Source organism: Notolabrus celidotus, chromosome 6 (assembly GCF_009762535.1).
Source record: "Notolabrus celidotus isolate fNotCel1 chromosome 6, fNotCel1.pri, whole genome shotgun sequence".
NCBI classification, from domain to species: Eukaryota; Metazoa; Chordata; class Actinopteri; order Labriformes; family Labridae; genus Notolabrus; species Notolabrus celidotus.
The window spans coordinates 3,125,822-3,133,321 of record NC_048277.1 but is presented as its reverse complement, the minus strand read 5'-3'; the positions used below and the strand labels follow the sequence as shown (position 1 = coordinate 3,133,321).

General features: G+C 43.1%; 1 protein-coding gene across 1 annotated transcript in view; it reads right to left on the bottom strand.

Moving 5' to 3' along the window:
* Nucleotides 1-7,500, bottom strand: part of nrn1la (neuritin 1-like a) — a 103,187-nt gene that overhangs the window by 94,608 nt on the left and 1,079 nt on the right. The gene's annotated exons all lie outside the window — the stretch shown is intronic.

Below are 7,500 nucleotides of genomic sequence, written 5' to 3'. Positions count from 1 at the left end.
CAAGAAGAATAAGAAGAAGAAGAAGTTGTTGTGCATAAATTAATTTATATGTGTAGCCTTTTTTTAAAAGATGAGAAATGGAGGATAATATTCATCATGAGTAACAGCAGCTACTTGTCCTCTAAGGCCACCGTCACTTCAACGAGAGGAAGGCTGAGCAAGAGAGAGCTCAATCCAGAGTCAGACTCATACAGATAAATATTCCTGTTTCTACACACTGGTCCTCTAAACATCATCAAAGCTCCTCTCTACAGCTTCAATCCCATCTGTACTTACACCTGTCGGGAGTATAGACTCTCTTATTCTTTCACACTTTCACAGGTTTGATTGAATGATCGTCTTACAAAGAAGGGAGTGAGGCTGCAGTATGAAGCGTTGGGAGGGGCGCGGTGAGGGGCCTGTGCTAGATAAATCCTCTTTTAATTACCAGATATAATAACAGATACTATGCAGATATTAGACTTATAGAATAAATGCAAATCCATAAAGCCAGTGACTACACACACTCTTTGAATCGTCCATCACAATGAGGTGAGTAAGACTGAGAGCAAATATTAGCCCGGGTGGCTCCGGCCTCTCAGCTGTCCTCTTATTCTGAGTCTGCTACAAAAAGACAAAAAGAGATGAATGCTGAAATGTTTCCTCACTCCTGATCACATGTCCCTCCAACATGAGATATGAATATCTTACCCCGTACCCATGAGAACTCTTAAGTCCTTCAAAAGAAATCCTGGAAACGAAGCCGCTCTGCTTTGATTCCGAACACGTGACAGGAGAATCTCGCTATCGGACTGATCAATATTTGTGAATCCTTGATGAAAAGATGAAGAGAGGACACGGGTGAGTGAAAAAAAGTTTAGAAGAAATGATGAAAGCAGCAGAGGCGGAGAGATGAGAGACAGGAAGTTTAAAACAGTGAAGGAGAGGCTTGGTGGAGGGACAGCAGAGATAAAATAAAGACTGCAGAGGCACGAGGAGAGAGAAGGAGGATATGAGTTCAGTTAGGAGTAAGTAAGGAAAGGAGGGAGTGATGAAGGAAGCAGCTGGAGGAGAGGATGCATGCAGAATGATGGACGCTGCTTCATGTCAGAGACTATAATCTAAGTGAATCTGATGGTTAGGAGAGGAGGGGGAGAGAGTTGGACGGGGAAGCACAGGAAATCACAGACCTTAGACTTATTTTAATGAGGACTCTTCGATTTGTCCTCGCTTCAGTTCAAAAACAAAATCAAGAGAAACCTTAAAACACTGGAGTTACCCGAGACGGGACAGAGGGGGAGGTTCTGAGCGTTTCCGGGGAAGGATAATTAAAAGCCAAATATAATCTCCATCTCGCCTATGGACTGCTTTTAATGTGATTATCGGGGCGTTGATGATGCAGAGCAGAGTCCTGGACCCAGGGGAAACCTCCGTGTCCCTGGTTTGAATACTTGCAGCATTTTGGGCTGAACGAAAACAAAACGAATAAATGATCAGATAAACTCAGCACTTTCAGAACAGATGACATCAAAGGAAGCTTCGGGCATTTTGGGAGATCCACGTATTGGCTGTGTTGCTGAGCATGTGATGAGGACTTGCTTTTACGTGGATGTCGTTGCAGTATGCGTGATATACATAGACTGTAAATAAAAATGGACAGCGTTGCTCCGCCTCTTCCCGTTGTACGGTTCTGAAGCAAAAAAATCCCTCTCCTGGACGCAGCCATTGTGCAGCCAGAGCCTGTGAAGCCACTGTAACAAGCTCCGCCCTACAGCGTAACGTCATAAGACGCTGTGTGTCCTTTGAAGTTTCGTTCTACGGCGGCTGTGAATCAAAGGAAACCAGGAAGTAAAACCACGTTTTTTAAACTCTAATAACTAACGAAAAAGAAACTTTTCAGAAAAAAGAGGCCTTGAACACAAAACACTCAAATACTAACTACATATAACCACAGCATACGGATGGGAGAAACATTCGTACGACGTGTATTTATTTTTTAAAGTTTGACTGCTCCCCCATTCAAATTAATGGGGGAGACAGATTTTTTGACCTATACTGCAGCCAGCCACCAGGGGGCAGTCACACTGCTGAAAGCCTCACCACCAAGCGGCAAACTCCGGTCTCAAACGATGAAGCCAATGCGGAAGTGATATAAACTGCAATACATCGAGAATCCGCTTGAGGCTGGCTGCAGAAACACCGGAAACCACATAGATATGAATGGGAAAAAGACGATCTTTGCAGCATTAATAAACATGTTTACAGCCTGGTTCAAAAAACGGCTTGGCCCTACAAAGCTAATCTCTCTAATGGCACACACTGTACGGGGGGTGAATTTTTTTCTAACGTGACGGTTAAGAAGATATTAAGATTATGAGTTTTGCCCAAATAAGGACATGACTGACTTGACTCCCGGTCGGGAACACACAGCCATTGGCTAAGAGGCTCACACTACGTCACACTCTGCCTGGTTGAGTTCCGCATTACCAATATGGCTGCTGCCGTCGATTTGCTTCAAAACAGCTCTCAGGAACAGATGGGTGACGTCACGGATACTACGTCCATATTTTTTACAGTCTATGCTCACCACCAGCCACCGGAACCTCTCCCTTGGTGATATGTAGCTGGGGCCAAGTAGGGATGGGCATTTCAAGCCAAAATACTATTTGATAATCATTGGCGTCTATTTTGATTATTTCTGAGATTCAGAAACGGAGAAAATAGCTGCAACTGTCGCGAATGTTTTCTTCTTCTTTTGCTATTTAATGCAGTTAGCATTCTCCTTCTTCTGTTTAATGCGGTTAGCAAACAGCTTTAAGACGCTCTGTAGCCACCATCTGGCAGGAATACCGTATTACAACCAGGCACCGGGGGAAACAATGAAACATTTTAAAATGAAAAATATTCAAAGTAACTTTTACAAGATTGCACGAGTGCACGAATATTTGAATATTCGAAACATCATTGCCCTTCCCTAGTGCCAAGTCAAACACAAGAGCATGAATAAAGAAACAGCTAGCTGGGATATACTATTTACATTCCTGCAAACATCCTACGACTCAATGTTCTTCTGAGTACTTGGAGACTTGGTCCTGCTGCTGCTGTAGGTCAAGTTTTGTATGATGTTCAGAGAGAAAGCAACAACACACTAATCCCATTGCTTGACCTGTTGCAAAAGCAGTTCAGCTACTTTAAGAGACGCTTGTTGTCAATGTGCGACCAGCAGGCGGACCCAACAATTCAAAGTGAAAGGTTGGCCTACAGGGCTCCAACCCGGGACTTCCACCAGATCTGTGTTTCCAGAACGCAGCACGGAGCAGGACCTCCGGACAGCTGGAGTCATGTGACCGAGGTTTTCCTGGTTAATCACTGAATCAAGGATTCTCCTCCTCCTCTCCTCATCCATGTTGTCTTTCTGGAAAACCTCTGACCTGTTGACTCCAGGCCTGGCTCCGCTCATCATGACGGTTTGTTGTTGTAGTTAAGTGAAATACGATCTGGTGATAACACAGAGTGTTTTTGATTGTGGAAGTTAACACATTGACTAGAATAGAAACCTATCAGATCCGGTGCTGTGACGGATCGGAGATGGACCGGACACAGATCTGGTTACAAACTAAAAGGTCCTACGCTGTATTGAGTCTGTCAGGTTTCAGCCACGTAAAGAGGCATTTATCTAAAAGTCTTTTCATCTATCTACATCAATACTTGGACATATTTCTGTATGTTGAGTGCATCTAAAATGACCAATCATTTAATATCATTATGTTTTATATACATGTGGCCTCCCATTGCAGCTGTTTACCATCACACGTTGACTTATTGGAGCTCTGATCTCTTCAGTGTAAGTCACGACTGGTTGGATTGAGCAAACAGGAACAACACCTGGGCCCGTATGCACGTCCAGCCATTAGTGATGAAAACGGGCCGTTTGTACTAATGGTGAAAAAGAAATGGATTAGCGGTCTGCATGATCCAGGTTAACCCCCCAACAAAGCATTACATTTAATGGAGGTAGACCCCACCATTACAGGTGCTAACAGCAGGATCACCTCACCTGTTAGGCTGTTTAAAGGATGGAGGACATCGTGCTTATGTGTTACTGTTTAAGACCAAATATGCAAAGACAACAGATATTTAGGGATCGAACGAATCCTTTGGAAAAGTATGACGATGTTGAAATATAAAGAAATTTAGACTTAGGAGACCACATAATTCTTAGGTAACCTACCAGCAACACCGTGAAGTAAATCCTTCCCAAACAACTCCATTAACAAGTCCTCATCCTTCAATGGGGGGTCAGGTGGTCCTCCACCTGGACCACGTTGGTGGCGGTGCTTGTTGTTCAAAGACTCTTTCCTATTGCTTATTTTATTTTGTAGGTCTTCTACTGAGCGCGCTCAGAAACACCACACACATTTACCCGGTTCAAGATCTGAAGCCAAACTTTCCCTTTCTCCTTGTTTGTTCTCTTTGAGGATTGACTTGCTGATAACAGCTGTTTGTTCATTCTAGATTCTTCTAATCAAATGTTCATTTCTTCTTCTGCTGACAGCTTGTTTCTTCTTGATCTTCTCTCAGTCACAGCGGCACCGCTCACCATGTTTATTGTTGTTTATGTGTAGTAGGCATGCGCAGTTTGAATTTGTTGGATCAGGGTTTTCCAGGAGGTTCCCTGGACATATGATGTTTTGCACCAGCCTGGCTTTCATGGTGCAATTAGTTAATTGGCCAATTATTTGTAGTCGTGCATGCAGCTAACGCTACGGCCAAATGGGCCGTTCCATAAGGGTACGTTAAGACTAATGGTCCCGTTTGTGTGATGGCTGGACGTGCATACGGGCCCTGGACCCTGAAACTGAAGATGTTCTTTAAACCTGTTCTCATCCTGCTGGTATCGAACACTTTGACTGATGAGGATTAAAAGCTCTTTGAGTGGGAACATCATCAGGAGGCTTTCTGAAAGCCTCTGGTTGCTGCTGAGGGAGAAAACCACACCTGGAACCTAATGAAATCCCCTGTTCTCTTGGAGTAGAAAGTAGTTTTGTAAAGACATGCAGTGATCAGAGGTCGCTATAAATACTGATTAAACTGATTAAAATTAAAAGATACTCAGTTTGAAGTATGTTCAATCATACCGTAAACACTGTGACGTGATTTTGGTGACACATCAGAGAGAGTTTACAGTGAAATATATCAGCTCATGTTTCAGGACGAGTCCATCCCTCCTCCGTGTGTCACTGATGTGAGGGAGCTGAGGGACAGAAGAAGTGAGCAGGGAGACGACAGACCGCAGCAGAGGAGTGATCCCGGTCAGGTTCAGATGGGGAACTGAACAGAATCTCTGGAGACTGTGCCGAGCTGAGGACGGGGACAGATGTGATTCATTCATCATTTATCCCCATCGGTGGGACTGTTTTTTCTCCCCCCTGTGTGTCCCGCTCCCATGGGACCTCTCATCCCATCCGAGCCCTCGTCTTCTTCATGGCTGTGACAGCAGCGGCAGCATGGATGATGATTGATGATGATACAGATGTTGATGCTGAAGTTTTGAGGAGGATTATCTGCAGCTTCACATTTATACGATGTTAAAGTAATTCAGTATTTCTGTCTTCACACACACCGTCCAGCTGACATGTCAATGCAGAGTGGTGTGTATCCACAGGGAGCTGCCGTGTCATGTGTTTCAGAGTCTGTAAATAACCCTGATGATGTCAGAGTGATGGAGACGGGCTTACATTGATCTGAGCTCGTGGGGTTGAACTGTAGGATAGTTTGACCTCTGCAGCATTGATTCTAAACAATCATTTAAGATACATGTCATCGTCAATGTTCTGAATGCTCAGCAGAAGAAGAATATCCCTGAACGCCAACTTTATGGAAACGCCTCGAGCTCTCAGAGAGAAGCCTCAACTGGATTTGAGGAAACTGAGCGCTTCGATGATTTCATCATTTATAAATGGATTAAACTTTATGATTAATACACCACCTGTTCATTCATTATGATTGTATTACTGTTGTTTCATTAGTCTAGTGCAGCGGTTCCCAAAGTGTGAGTCTGGACCATAGACTGTATCTATAATGGACAGCATCGCTCCACCTTTTCCCATTGTACGGTTTTTAAGCCAAAATATCCGGTTCCAGAACGCTGACATCTTGTACATTTTCTGCAGCCAGAGTCTGTGCAGTAGGGAATTTGTGTTTCCAGGGTAACAAGCTCCACCCTACAGAGTACGGCAGCTGTCAATCAAAGTAAACCCGAAAGTAAAACCCTGTTTTTTAACCTCTAATAACTAACGAAGAAGAAACCTTTCAGAAAAAAAGAGTCCTTGAACACAACACAGTCAAATACTAACTACATATCACCACAGAATACGGATGGGAGAAACATGCGTGTATTTATTTTTTAAAGTTTGACTGTAGCCACATTCAAATGAATGGGGGAGAGGGAGTTTTTGACCTATACTGCAGCCAGCCACTAGGGGAGCAGTTTTTGTGGCAGCCTCACTTCGAGCCGAGCGAGATGACTTCCATTTTATATACAGTCTGTGGTCTGGACCCCCTGGGGGGTCGCGAGACACAAATGGGGGTTCGTGAGATGTTCTCCTGAATGGTTTTTTTTTTAAAGTTATCTAAAAATAGTACATTTTACCCGTTAGAGTAAAAAATATGGACAAAAACTTTGAAATAAAACCTTGAAAATAGAAAGTGTAATGAGTTTTCTGCCTTTCTTTGTTGCCAGATGACTCCTAAGTTTAGGGTTAGTGAACAGTTAATTATCAAAAGCATCAGTAGCAGCAGGTTCATTCATAACAATCATATAGGTAGGGTCATGTTCTGCAGACCAGCTAAATGAAGACACATTAAATCACTTTGAGGGACAGTGGGGGTCACGAGTCTTTGGCACCTATATTTTGGGGGTCGCAGCGTGAAAAGTTTGGGAACCCCTGATCTATTGTCAACTTTTTAATGTTATTTGATCAGTCAGTCTCAAATAGACACAAGGGAAACACTCACATGCTGTCTCTTCTTTCATGTTGTGAACCTTTTTCCATCACTGAGGTCCTTGAATGCTTCCCTTTTAAATGTTCCTCGTGTGTCTCACAGAGAGAGAGAGAGAGCTTTCTGTTTTTATGCCTCTAAACTCTGAACTCTCTGCCTCTGGACATTAAAACAACAAGCTCTATGGATGTTTTTAAAAGTAAATCTATAGTATCTATCTATCTATCTATCTATCTATCTATCTATCTATCTATCTATCTATCTATCTATCTATCTATCTATCTATCTATCTATCTATCTACAGCACAGGAAACAGACACATGCTCATATAGGTAGGGTCATGTTCTGCAGACCAGCTAAATGAAGACACATTAAATCACTTTGAGGGACAGTGGGGGTCCCAAGTCTTTAGCACCTATATTTTGGGGGTCGCAGCGTGAAAAGTTTGGGAACCCCCAGATCTATTGTCAACTTTTTAATGTTATTTGATCAGTCAGTCTCAAATAGACACAAGGGAAA